A 13,423-nucleotide genomic window follows, 5' to 3' on the forward strand; every position below is an offset into this window, starting at 1 on the left:
ATTTCTTCCCAGAAAATCTTGGCACAGTGAGCAATGAGAATGAGGCACACTTTCATCAGATTTCAGCTATGGAAAAGATGTATCAAGGAAAATGGAATCCTAATATGCTGGCCGATTATTGTTGGACCATCAAGAGGAATGCTGCACAATCAAAATATAGCAGAAAATCATCATTTCTTACTTTCTAGATGAGTTAAATATTTGAATATTGTGTAATTAAGAATGCAAAAAGTATTAAAATGTTTGAAATTATAGATGCCTGTCTCTCAGAAACCTTGTGTAATGGGAAAAAACCGATATCAGATTTAAATTCAATAGAAAAAATACTATTAGAAATACATATTTTTCTTCCTAGGGACAAAAAAAAAATACTTTTAATTCCCCAATGTTATTACTTAAATATGAAGAGTTAGGATATCTAACATTTTTGACATGAGTTGAGTAAAAAGAAAACAAAGGAGGGTAAGTGAGAATAACTAAAAAAAAAGAGATTCTAACATAATTTTTCATACGAATTTAGATTATAAAAGAGCTCAGTCACCACAGATTTATTTTTATTAGATAATCCGTTGAAAGAACAACAAATTTTTCATTGTTTTTCTTGAAGGAGATAAATTTTAAACAGTTGATAACTTTAAGGTTTGGTAGTTCCAAACAAAACAATTTTAATGGCAAACCAAGACAAATTTACACTGAATGGACACTTTCATCATAACACTTTCAGAAACTCTTCTGACCTTCCAAGGACATCAAGAAGTTGACAAATATAATAAATTGATTTAGCACACATAACAAAATGAATTTATCAAATTATTGTAACAAATACACAGATCACTTCCTCATGTCCCTGTCCATGTGTAAATTGTATGGCCACAGCAAATAAAAATCACCTTGCACGCCTTATCTAACATAAGTAAAATATTCAAAAATAACAAACTTAAAACAACAGAAAATTTGACTTTTCTCTCCATGTAAAGAAAAGTGTTACTAAAACACAAAATTAATGGATGTTTTTTTTTCTCTTTAAAAACACAGTTATGTTCCTCTACAATGAATGACAGAATAAATATGATTTTATAAAAATTAGCAATAAAAACACTTCAGAAAGGAACTTATTCAACAATCACACAAATAAATCTTTGCAAATAAAAATTGTCATGTATACAAAGTTACATATTTTTATGGTTTCTCTTGAACCCTTATGATGACAGTAGAAATTTCAGAAACAATTTTTTACTCATTTAATGGTGGTTTTGAAAAGTTGTAATGACAACTTTGAATCTTTTCTATTAACAGGCAGCATTTTTAAAAATATAAATAATGTAAGCATACCTTTCTACACACCTATGCTTCAATCAGAAATGTTTATTATGTACATCAGAATATGCAGTTAATTAAATAAATAATATTGTGAATATTACTCTAATTAAATGCATTATGTAAACAATAAAACAATAAAAATTAAAACCAAAAAGAGAAAGGCGATTGAAATAAATTTGAAATTTTGATTTAAAAAAAAAGAAGAGATAATGAAATCAAAAGTAAAGTAAAAACAGTAAACAATAATTCATGCTAACAAATGCATTCCTGAACTTGTACTAATATATTCTAAGAAATCCAACGAAAAGGTAATCTAACACTTACATTTACAGAAAATACTGCCAATTAATGGAAACGGTTCTCAAGTTTTTTTTAAATACCTAATTTCATTAATTTACTCTTTTTTATCTATTTCATTCTATTATTTAAATGTAGACAAACCTAACAATAGACTGGTTATATTATTCGGTTAACTTCACCCTTTTAGAAAACCTTGAACATTAACTAATTTTTATAACTGTTAAAAAATTCACTTAATATAGTAGAACCAATACCTTCTTCAAATGGTGTATAACAACCGATTCGGTATGTTCCATCAGCAAGTGAAGTAATATGGTTTTCTGTGAGAGACCGAGATGGATTGGTTATAGGACATGTCACTTCTACTTTTCCAATTGCACCAGAATCCACCAGACAACTGTAACAGAAGAACTTAATAATGTATTATACATAAAAAATTAACTATTTTATTTATTTTATTTCATTTGATTATATTATTTTAGACTAGAACCTAAATGTACCTCCTACAGTAAAATAGTATTTTTTCTGTAACTGCAAATTCTGATAATAAAAATTATCAGAGATCATACTACCTTCAGGTGTTTTTCACTTCTTGAAAAAAAATTTAGATTAAATTGGAATAATTATGACTTTCTCATAGTTTAACTAACTGATTATAATAATTAAATTTTATTACATTTATATATCCTCAGTTTAATTATTTCAGCAGTTTTTTGTCAATTATAGATTCCAGTAACATGCAGTGAAACTGTACTCAACATTGTTTAAGTCTGTTTAACTATGGGAACTAGATTATTAAATGAGGCTTCAGCTATTGAAATTTTATTCTTATTTCACATCCTTCAATTTTGAGGATGCTACTCCTTGAGACAGTCCAGGATTTATACAACCATTAGTTGTAAAGGGATGTAATTTATTACCTTATCTAAAATCTTTTAATGTAATTTTCTGTAAGTTATTTCTGGGTTAAGAGTTACAACTGAGTTATTGATTGCTTCCCTTTTCATGTGATATTTGAAAGATCAAGGCTAAACTGTACAAGCTATTTTAACACCATCAATTGCTTATTTCTATTACCTGCCTTGGTTAGTACTTCAATTCTAATTTACAAGACATCCTGGATCCTGGTATGAGCCATAAAATAGCTACTATACTATTACTATTCTTAATAAGTAAGGGATGCAGCTATCTACTTTCCCTGGTTAATAAAGCTGTACACCTAATATCCTCTTCAATTGTGTGTGTGTGTGTATATATATATATATATATATATATATATATATATGTGTGTGTGTGTGTGTGTGTGTGTGTGTGTGTATGTATATATTGACAGTGCTGTATAAGTAACTGAAATTCTAATTAAATGTAATTGGATGAAGGAGTTAAGATGTAAATTTTTGAATTTATAACTAATGTTATTATTGTTATTAAACTATATTATTTAATTTTGTTTCCTGAATTATGTGTATTTTTAATTATGTGTACATGTTTATCTGTAATCTTGTATTTATGCAAAGACACTAATAAGACAAAGATAATAATATAATTGTGTAATATAATTAAAACACCAGTATTACTCTTATTTTTATGAACTAATAATTATATGAGCTATGATTATGAACCAATGAATAATAATTATTATGAACTAATGATTAAATTTTGTATTTTTAATTTATATTGAAATTTTTAATTTATATTTAATGTATATTGATTTTTTTTTATTTTTTTATGTACTATTGTGTAACACACAAAGACTATAGTTAGCTGTCCTATTACACAAAAAATACAAACAAACAAATAAATAAATTATTATTATTATTATTGCAAGAACTTTGGTGGGCACCACTTACTCAAATAATGGCAATACATTTTTTAAATAATAAAAGTTAACATTTATCGGTTAAAAACTATACACACCAAATATGATTTCTGTCACGATCAATTAAAATATTTTAATTTCATTGAATTGCACTAATTCACTTTAATTTATAATATGAAAACAATTTCATATTCACCAATAAAACATAAAAAAATACTAGTATAGCAGTAGGGTAAGTGCTCAGAAATTATTTATTAAAATGTACTATGAATTCTTTAATGCAAACCTGAAACCAAATCGTGGAATTGAATCCTGTTATAATCATTTTGCAACACCTATAACATCTGAAGGAGCAACATTTTCAAAATAAAAGTATGTGAACTAATTTAAACGAAAATGACTGAAGCCGTGCTTAATAAACCAGTTCCTGTTCAATCTGCTGTAACGACACACCGAATCAAATTCTATAACAATTTTTTTTTAAAAACTTATCATCACTGACTGTCCTAGGCAAGAATATAGCAAAGTTCCACTTCAATAATCTTAAAAAATGTAGTAATGTAAATTGCAGTTCTTTTTGATCGGGTAACTGTATACTATGATACTATTTTTTTTGGAATGTCTTAGTCGATATCTAAACAAAAAAAATCATAACTGTATTACCTGTACAGCATGTCTTCCTCCAGATTTTGGTGTGTAACTGCATGTATATGTACCATCTCTGTTGTCTCTCAATTTCATATCAACATTAGTGCTCTTAGCGTCCAAAACCTGTAATTTTAAATAAAACTAATGAATACATTAGAAGCGATACAATAAATATTTTTGTATTCGATTATTAACTTATGACAATTATAGACCGGTTACAAAATCTAAGTAAAATTTTACATGTTGGTGAAAATGAGAATTTTAATTATACATCAGGTTTCTTTCAGTTTAAGTTACCATGAAATAGCTAAATGTGCACCATAACTATTACCTGATATGAGGTAACTGACACAACCAGTCTCAAAGAAGTAATGAGTTTTCTGTACAAGACACAGTATAGAAATTTAGGAAGGATTTACCTTTGCTTTGTTTAACATCGAAATACTGGAATCCACTGAAATATGTGTGACATTCAATCATACAAGTGATACCTTTAATCTGTTTATCTCATTACATTACACTTTGAGAAAACTACACCGATGGTGATCTTATCTTCGTATTTTTGGAATACAAAACATAAAATAGGAGCAATATTTTTTGCACAACAATAAAATAGGACAGATATGAATATATTTAATACATTAAAAACTGTATAACTTAATTTTAACAGCTTCACTTAAATTATTTAAAGGGGGTTATATGAAAGTAATGCATCCACTATATTCTCATGGATCTAAAATGCATTGCAGTTCCTATATAAAATCTAATTTTATAAAAATAACGCCGCCATATTGGTTAATCAAGCTAATGTAAAATGCATTATTTTTTTACTAAATAAAGAGTAATAAAGTTATTACTTACTTTAAATAATGTCCTAAATTGTGTTCAACAGTTATTTTTCTAGAATATTCTATAAAAAAAGTTCATCATTATAAACCCACGTACATACACCAAAACGTTAACGACGAAAGTGAAATTGTGATCGGTAGATGGCATCATAAATACTTTAAAAAAAATTATTAACAATTTTACATATAAGAAATTTAATAATAATAAAAAAAAATTATATAGCTTGAAACACAAACGTTTTGCCACTGTTTGTTCAAAAAATATTTATGATAGTTAATAAATAAACAGAATAAAATTGTTTCTAAATCTTATTAAGAGATTGAAAACTTTATATACATTTTTAATTATGATGTGTTTACAACAAATTATTCCTCGAATTAAGATTATTTTAAGTCAGCTATAAAATGTTTAATATCAAACAAAAACAAGATCGATAAGTAATAATGTATTAGTTGTCAGCTAATTAAAAATATCGTTGAATTTAGCTTGGGCATAATTATAACAATTATTTACTAGCACAGTAAAAGTAAGAATCTGTAAATTTTTTGATTTATTAATCATGAGGTTTAATAAATTTTTGAAACTCATTAAATTGCCGTTCAATAAATCTTAATAAAAACAAACTTGGTTTTGTTTTTCTAGGTTAAAAACTTTAATCACTATCTTCCGTACAACTTAATCTTGAATTCTTAATATTTAAAAATGCATTCACAAAATATACAAATTATTATAGTTAATTTTTCCTAAAGAGTGTGTGTGTGTGTGTGTGTGTGTGTGTGTGTGTGTGTGTGTGTGTGTGTGTGTGTGTGTTATACTTTTAAAACTGAGTAATAAAAAGTCCTATTCTATATCGTAGCAGAATTGAAACTGTAAAACGGTTAAAAGTTAAACCTTCAACACGCGGCAATTCTTCCCTCTTCCCTCTCCATGTCTAACCGATGTATCCTTTTTCTCCTCTGCGTTCATTGCACGTATATCTTATATAACACACTTTTTGCCCTTGAAAATTAACTAAGCATTTTTTTCATTACCTCCACAATGTGGAAACCGGTAAAGAAAATACCTCCTGTTTAAATAATATACCTCAATGTTATATTAATGTTTTTTTTTTCTAAGAGTAAAACGTTCTGATATTTTATCCGAGGCTACTCTTCCATTTAAAACAAAAAAAAGCTACTTTAACACATTTAAATTAATCTATAAAATTTAAAATAAACTGTAACCGATCTTATATCATGCAGTCTAATTTTACGATTCAGCGATACGGTCTTCTTATAATGAAAAAAAGGAATTCTAATAAAATTGATTCGATCGTCTAATTTATTTGTTTCAGACTAAATAAAAATAAGATAAAAATAGAAGCAGAAATGATATCGCTACAGATAGAAATAATTACGTGAGGCCAAGATTTGAAATTTTTGTCCGATTTATTAAAAAATATTTTTTTTTAAACTATTTTTAAAATAATACAGAATTGGCCGAACTGTTTTGAATCAAGTTCGGACAAAATACAGACGGAAATTTAAACACGATTGAAAAAATAAAGCACGATAATATTTTGAACAAACTGTTATTTTAGTAGAAGAAGTTTCTTTTATACGCATCGAATGTAAGGGCAACTAATGCTAAAACTGCTAGAAAATCTTTCTAAATGGAAATAATTGTTTCTCGATAAGGAAAACTAATCGAAGATAATTTCCCAATTTCGTATTACTGATAATAACCGAAACCTTATCGACCAGTGATTCCCAAACGGTATGCTGCGGCCTCTTCATAGGGGCGCTTCGAAATATTGTAAAACCTCCATTACAAAGATGCTTAACAAATATTAATGCGATTCGCCTATCCGAACCTGAGATAAATTTTTGATATAAGAATAACAAAACGGTGGACAGGAGCGAGAACGAAGGAGAAAGTGTCTCCTTCGTTCGAAGGAGCAAATTGAAATTAATTTTTATCGCAGAATTCTTCAATTCTACGATGAATCGTATTCATTTAAAAAGGATAGTTTAATTTATCATAAAGAAATGAATTTGTTATTTTGATTATATTTTTTGAGTTGACAAATGGAAATCGTACTCATACTTCAGCAATATTTCCACTGTTCTGTCTTATACGAACGAGTTGAGTTACTTATAATCTAAATAGATTTGATAAGATAGGAAGTAGTGGGGCTACTGCTGTCCATAGATATTACCTCCTATCCATAGATAGATAGATTCATCTATTTTGTAGAGGAAATTCCTCTGGTAATCCTGAGAAAAGTTTTTTTTATAACTTATGTGAACGGAAAATTATTTAGTCTAAATAAACGATTTGAAGGGTTGTAGAGTGATTTAATGTGATTCTTTTATTTAAAGGATTTTGCGCAAAACTCGTTTATTAATTTGTTTTACATATCATTTCTATTTCTTCTAATGACTGTACGCAAAATATCTTATAAACTAATATTACTTATTAAGAGTAATATTTACGAATGTAATGATGTTTAATAATTAGACAATCCATTTGGCGATCGTAATAAACATTTTGAATCGGTATATCGATATATAAAATATATATTCGTCTTTTGTGAAGACAGGAAAATATTTCATTTCTCATTCTATAATTCCTAGTAAGCCTGAAAAAAGGATTTCTTATTGAATTTTTTTTTGTATTTGTTCGTACACGAGTTATGTATATAAGATAATACGTTCTGTAAAGTAAAATTCTTTATAATTACACTGCCGCTTGCTAAACAAAAAAGAAATTTCAGTTAAAACTGGCAGTGTAGTCAAAACAAAAATACAGACGCTATTATATGTAATGTTTTCAAGGTCAATAGCATGTAAAAAAAACTATATAACAAATTACTTGTACGTGACCACTGTTCATACTTATTTGATACTAGCAGAAGCGGCAATGCTTTTATAGAGAGAGAGAGAGAGAGAGATATTGATAGAGAGAGAGTTTAAATGAACGCAATTGAAAATTTGATAAAACAAATTAAAAAACTGAACTTGACAAATTTTACCTTTCACTTATTCTCCTTCCCCTTTTCCCTTTCCAACTTTTTCTTTTGACCGTTTTCCCTCACCCCTCAACCAGTTTCCTTGTATAACGTTAAGTCAATGCCCCTCCCATTATTTGATGTCATACCTTATCGGACCTTCCTCTTCCTGTTTATTTGTTATTATTCACAGTATTTATCTTTTAATTTTATTATAATATAAAAATATATACCGTATTTATTCGAGTACCCCGCGCCACGATTTTCCGGACCGAAAAGCTAAAAAAAAAATCGAGTACATACCGGTATTTTAAAGTGCAATAGATGATAAAAAAATACGAAAATATTCAGAAAGTAAAGCGTTTAATTCGTTCATTTAAATTACAATATTAATATTACATTCATAATTAATTACCGTAAGTACTAGTTTAGTTCAGAATCAGTAGGCCAGTAAAACGAAAAGAAAGTACCACGATGAAAAAGATAATTCAATTCGCTTTTTAATATGGGGTTTTAATTTTAATTAATCACCGTCTGCAAAGATATAACATTGCTATTGTAATTATGTAATGTTAATGGCGTAAAATAATTAAATATAAAATGAAATCTATTAATTTTCATTACGCGTTTTCATTTGACGATGAAAAAATATATTTGACAACATTTTGTCGTCGATGTCTATCTTTTTACTAGTTGGAGGGTTTTAAATAACATGTAAATCAATACCGGATAAAAAAAGACAAATAAAAATGATTTGTTATTAAAATTTTAAACAATTTTTTTTTCAATAGACTTTTCTGTTCCACACCTATGTTAAAATTGTACAATTTGAACATTCCTCAAATAGCACATTTTAATAGGTTAATATTAAAACCGGTGGGTAATATTTAGGAAAAAGGGTAAGTTACGTCAGACTTCAAAAAGAGTGTTGTAGTCACGATACCGAAGAAAGGAGGAGCAGATAAATGTGAAGAACACAGAACAATTAGCTTAACTAGCCGCGCATCAAAAATCTTAACTAGAATTCTGTACAGAAGAATTCAGAAGAGAATGGAAGAAGTGTTAGGAGAAGACCAATTTGGTTTCAGAAAAATTATAGGGACAAGGGAAGCAATTTTAGGCCTCAGATTAATAGTAGAAGGAAGATTAAAGAAAAACAAACCGACATACTTGGCGTTTATAGACCTAGAAAAGGCATTCGATAACGTAGACTGGAATAAAATGTTGGAAATCCAAAACTTCAACATCCTACAGCTAATCGTTTTTGAGTTATTCGAGATACATACGTACGTACAGACGTCACGCCGAAACTAGTCAAAATGAATATTTCCGTTGAAATATGAAAACCGAAATTTGTTCTGATCGTTATACTTCCTTTACTTCGTACAAGGAGTAAAAATTAGAAGGACACCTATGTGTCACGATAAAAAATGATTCTGATCAAACTACTTTAATTTTGCAACCGACAGGTCTAAAAAGGCGAATAAATAAAAAATTAAAGCTTGAATAATCTTCTTGACCGTATACTTCAGATTTAAAAAAATAATCAAATTAAAAAAAAGATCGGCGAGAAAAAACATTTAAAAAAATTTTAAAGTATTTCTCCGCGTTTGATCGAGCCCATAGGGGAAATAAAGTTTATCAGCGACTGCAATAACCCACCGGGTTGGTCTAGCGGTGAACGCGTCTTCCCAAATCAGCTGATTTGGAAATCGAGAGTTCTAGCGTTCAAATCCTACTAAAGTAAGTTATTTTTACACGGATTTGGATACCGGATCGTAGATACCGGTGTTCTTTGGTGGTCGGGTTTCAATTAACACATCTCAGGAACGGTCGAACTGAGACTGTAAAAGACTACATACACTTGATGTACACTCATACATATCATCCTCATTCATCCTCTGAAGTATTATCTGAAAAGTAGTTACCGGAGGCTAAACAGGAAAAAGAAAGAAGTGAACTGCAATAAAATAGTTTAAATCTTAAAATTTTACATTTAATTTCTTTTTTCGATTTTGCTAAACGGAAATGTTCCATTTTAAAGGTAAAAGGCCACTTTTGTCTTTAACGCTGCATATCTCCCTATCTAAGCAACGTAGCGATAAAATAAATAAAAAAAAGGGTTTTCATCTAGACGATTTAGCTTTAATGATAAATTGTGAAGTCTTTAATGTAGCGTCACAGTTTTTGGCTTTTCTTCATTTTGTGCCGAGGCATTGAAATCTATTGAAAGACTGTGACCGGACCGAGTATCATCCGCTCTCAGCTTAACCTAAGATATGCAATGTTTAAAAATAATAATTGCAATTGCCGTTTAGAAAAAAAAGCATCTTAAAAACAGTAATTGTAATTATTGTTTTTAACAGATGGTAAATTTAAAAAATTTAGGAGGCTCTCTAGTAACACCGGAACGGCCAGCAAAGCGGTTCCTGACCGTCTTGTTATATTTTTTTATGTGCGATAACACTTGCATCATAATTTTTCATCCTAGTAATATATTTATATAGCTTCGTTTCCTTCCCGTAAAGATTTTATTACAATCTATTTTTTTTTTATTTTAATGGATTTATTTTTAATAAGTTAAATAAGAATCTTTTTTTTTTTTTTAAATTACTTTACAAAACTGATAAACTTTATCGTAATATTTAAAAAAAAAAAATTATAAATATTAAGGGAGATTAATTATTATTTTAAATAAAATGTAATAAATATAAAATAATCGACAAATCTTGATTTAATTTAATTATATCGAACGTCTATATAAGAAATGTCTTTATAAGAAAACGTCTATATTAACGTGTTACTCGCACAGCAATACTCATACGTACGCACACACACATGTACACATGTTTACGGTTGTATTTGAATTGTACAACGCTTGACCAGTACTGTCTGACGGTAGCCAATCACAGCGAAGGAAGCCACCTGCGTGTGTTAAAAACCCCGTCCCTCTCTACCCCTCGTCGCATTAGTTAGACTGACAGAAGTTTTTACTTATGCCTCATCCCAAAAAAATTAAATAAAAAAAGATTTACCTCTAAAATTCCTCTTAGCAAAAGTCCTCTGTCAACGTATAAACTATACAATTTTATAAATTATGTTATGGTATTATTTTATCATTAACTCTTGAAATATTTATTTTTCATTTATTTATTTTTTTTTATTTATTATTAAAGCATTTGTTACTATAAGAAATTTATTTTATTACATTTATTTATCATAAAGCATTTCGCTTTAATCAACTGATTTTTTTTTTTAAATCTAGCACAAATGAAGTATTACAATAAATAAATATACCTTCAAAACTAGATACGGTGATACAGATGGGGTTGATGAAGCTTTCTATTATTTAATCAAATCTAATGTTCAATCTTGTGTAATGTCTTTATCAGTAATGCAAGATTTCGCACGCACACACACACCGCGAGCAAATGAAATCTGTTACTCCATAATTACAATTTTTGCTTTTTAATTTTTATTAAAATACCAGTAGACCCGGCAATGCTTCGCTATTGCTATATATATATATATATATATATATATAGAGAGAGAGAGAGAGAGAGAGAGAGAGAGAGAGAGAGAGAGAGAGAGAGAGAGAGAGAGAGAGAATTTGATAGATTTGATACACAATTGAAAATTTGATAAAAAAATTAAAAATCTGAACTTCACAAATTTTACCTTTCACTTATTCTCCTTCCCCTTTTCCCTTTCCAACTTCTCCCTTTCACTCTTCTCCATCATCGCTCACCCAGTTTCCTTTTTAGCCTTTCCCGTTTTCCCCTTTTCTCTTTCCACCTTTTCCCCGTTTTCCCGCGCGTAAATCAGTCCATTAGTTTTTTTATCTTTAGCGGACACACATACGAACATGCGTTTTATATATATATATATAGAATAAAAAAGTCTATTTGAATATTTGTTTGTTTCGTAAATATGTCGACACCGGCCCCACCTAGCGGGTACAGTTTTTGCAAAAATATTTATTTTCACGTAACTAATATTCATATTCTGAATACGAACCAAATCGGTCCATAAATATAATTTTTCTAAATATCTCAACCCCGGCGCCAACTAGCGGGACCATTTTTTGCGGAGATAATTCTTTCCATTTAAGTAACACGTATTCTGAATACGAGGCAAATCGGACCATAAATACAATTTTTCAAAATATCTCGACCAAAGCGCTACCTAGCGGGTCCAAACTAATTCAGAAACCTTCCCTGGCATGCGTCCAACCGTTCCCTAAATTTTCATGCTATCGGATGAACGGTTTAGAAAGGCTTAAGAGACACACAGACAGACAAACATTCAATTATATATATATATATATATATATAATTACTTACTTAATAAACTTCTTATCAAATGTTACAACCCTCAGTATCGATGAACTGAAGGCGAACGTTCGACAGAAATCAATGCCCTTGACAACAATGTGCAAAACGTTGCTGTCAAAGTTCTTGCGACACCTGACGCAAATTCAGGTGAGACAGTCAGTATCATCGCTTGGAACATTTTTTACAAATATAAAACATATATTACAAAAATATAGTATATATCCCCAACGACAAATGTTTTCCAGCGATTCATCTCAAAGCTACCTCCAAAAATTTTAATAAATAATAATTACCTCTAAAAGTTTTTTTCTCTATTTTCTTTTTATATGATAGATTTTAATCATTATGTAATTATTTCAACGAATATTACGCTACTGGCTTTTTTCATCTACAATACTAACCGGTCACTACACCGAATACTTAGTACAGGATTCGAAACTTTTAATAATTTGAAGTATACGGGTTTCAAAAAAGTCGGTTTCCATCTTAAAAATGGTAGTTATAGTCGGTTACCTGTCCTCCGTACGGGTAAAAAAATATTTCCTACTATTTGAGATATTTCCATGCAAGAAACTTGCAAACTTATGGACGGAAGGGCAAGAAACGAAAAGGACCTAATCCGGTTGTTACCGTAAGTTAGTTAATCCCCCACAATTTTGAAACGGTGAAACATTCGTGATGACAGTAATCATATGGTCCTTCCAGGTTACGTAACATTTCAGAAAAGTCGGTTTAGTAGTTTTTTGCGTGAAAAACAGACTCTCAGAAACTACCAGATTTTTAAATACGGTATAATAGAATTTAAGTTAAACTCTACAAGTTTGTTTAACAGAGTTATTCTACTTCAAACCTAAAAAAACGTGTTTTTCGTCACTGAACTTTTCTGTTCTACGCTGGATATATCGTGAAAATAAGGGATGATAGTACTGTTTTTTTTAAATTCTATTTTACAGGTCAACAAACATAAGAAACCATCAATTTTACCCCTTATATAACGCCTTAAAAATTTCAGTATGACTTATTTCACAGGGGAACTGAAATCCGAGCGAAATTTACGCTAGCCGTAACTTTACAAAGAAGCGTTTTCGGACATATGTTTGTACGTGAACTTTTTCCTTTATTTCAAGATCTAGAATCGGTTCCCAAATTATTTCCCTTTCTTCC

At 29.3% G+C, this 13,423-nt stretch overlaps 1 pseudogene; it reads right to left on the bottom strand.

Moving 5' to 3' along the window:
* Positions 1-13,423, bottom strand: part of LOC142326475 (uncharacterized) — a 145,765-nt pseudogene that overhangs the window by 120,331 nt on the left and 12,011 nt on the right.

Source organism: Lycorma delicatula, chromosome 6 (assembly GCF_047948215.1).
Source record: "Lycorma delicatula isolate Av1 chromosome 6, ASM4794821v1, whole genome shotgun sequence".
NCBI classification, from domain to species: Eukaryota; Metazoa; Arthropoda; class Insecta; order Hemiptera; family Fulgoridae; genus Lycorma; species Lycorma delicatula.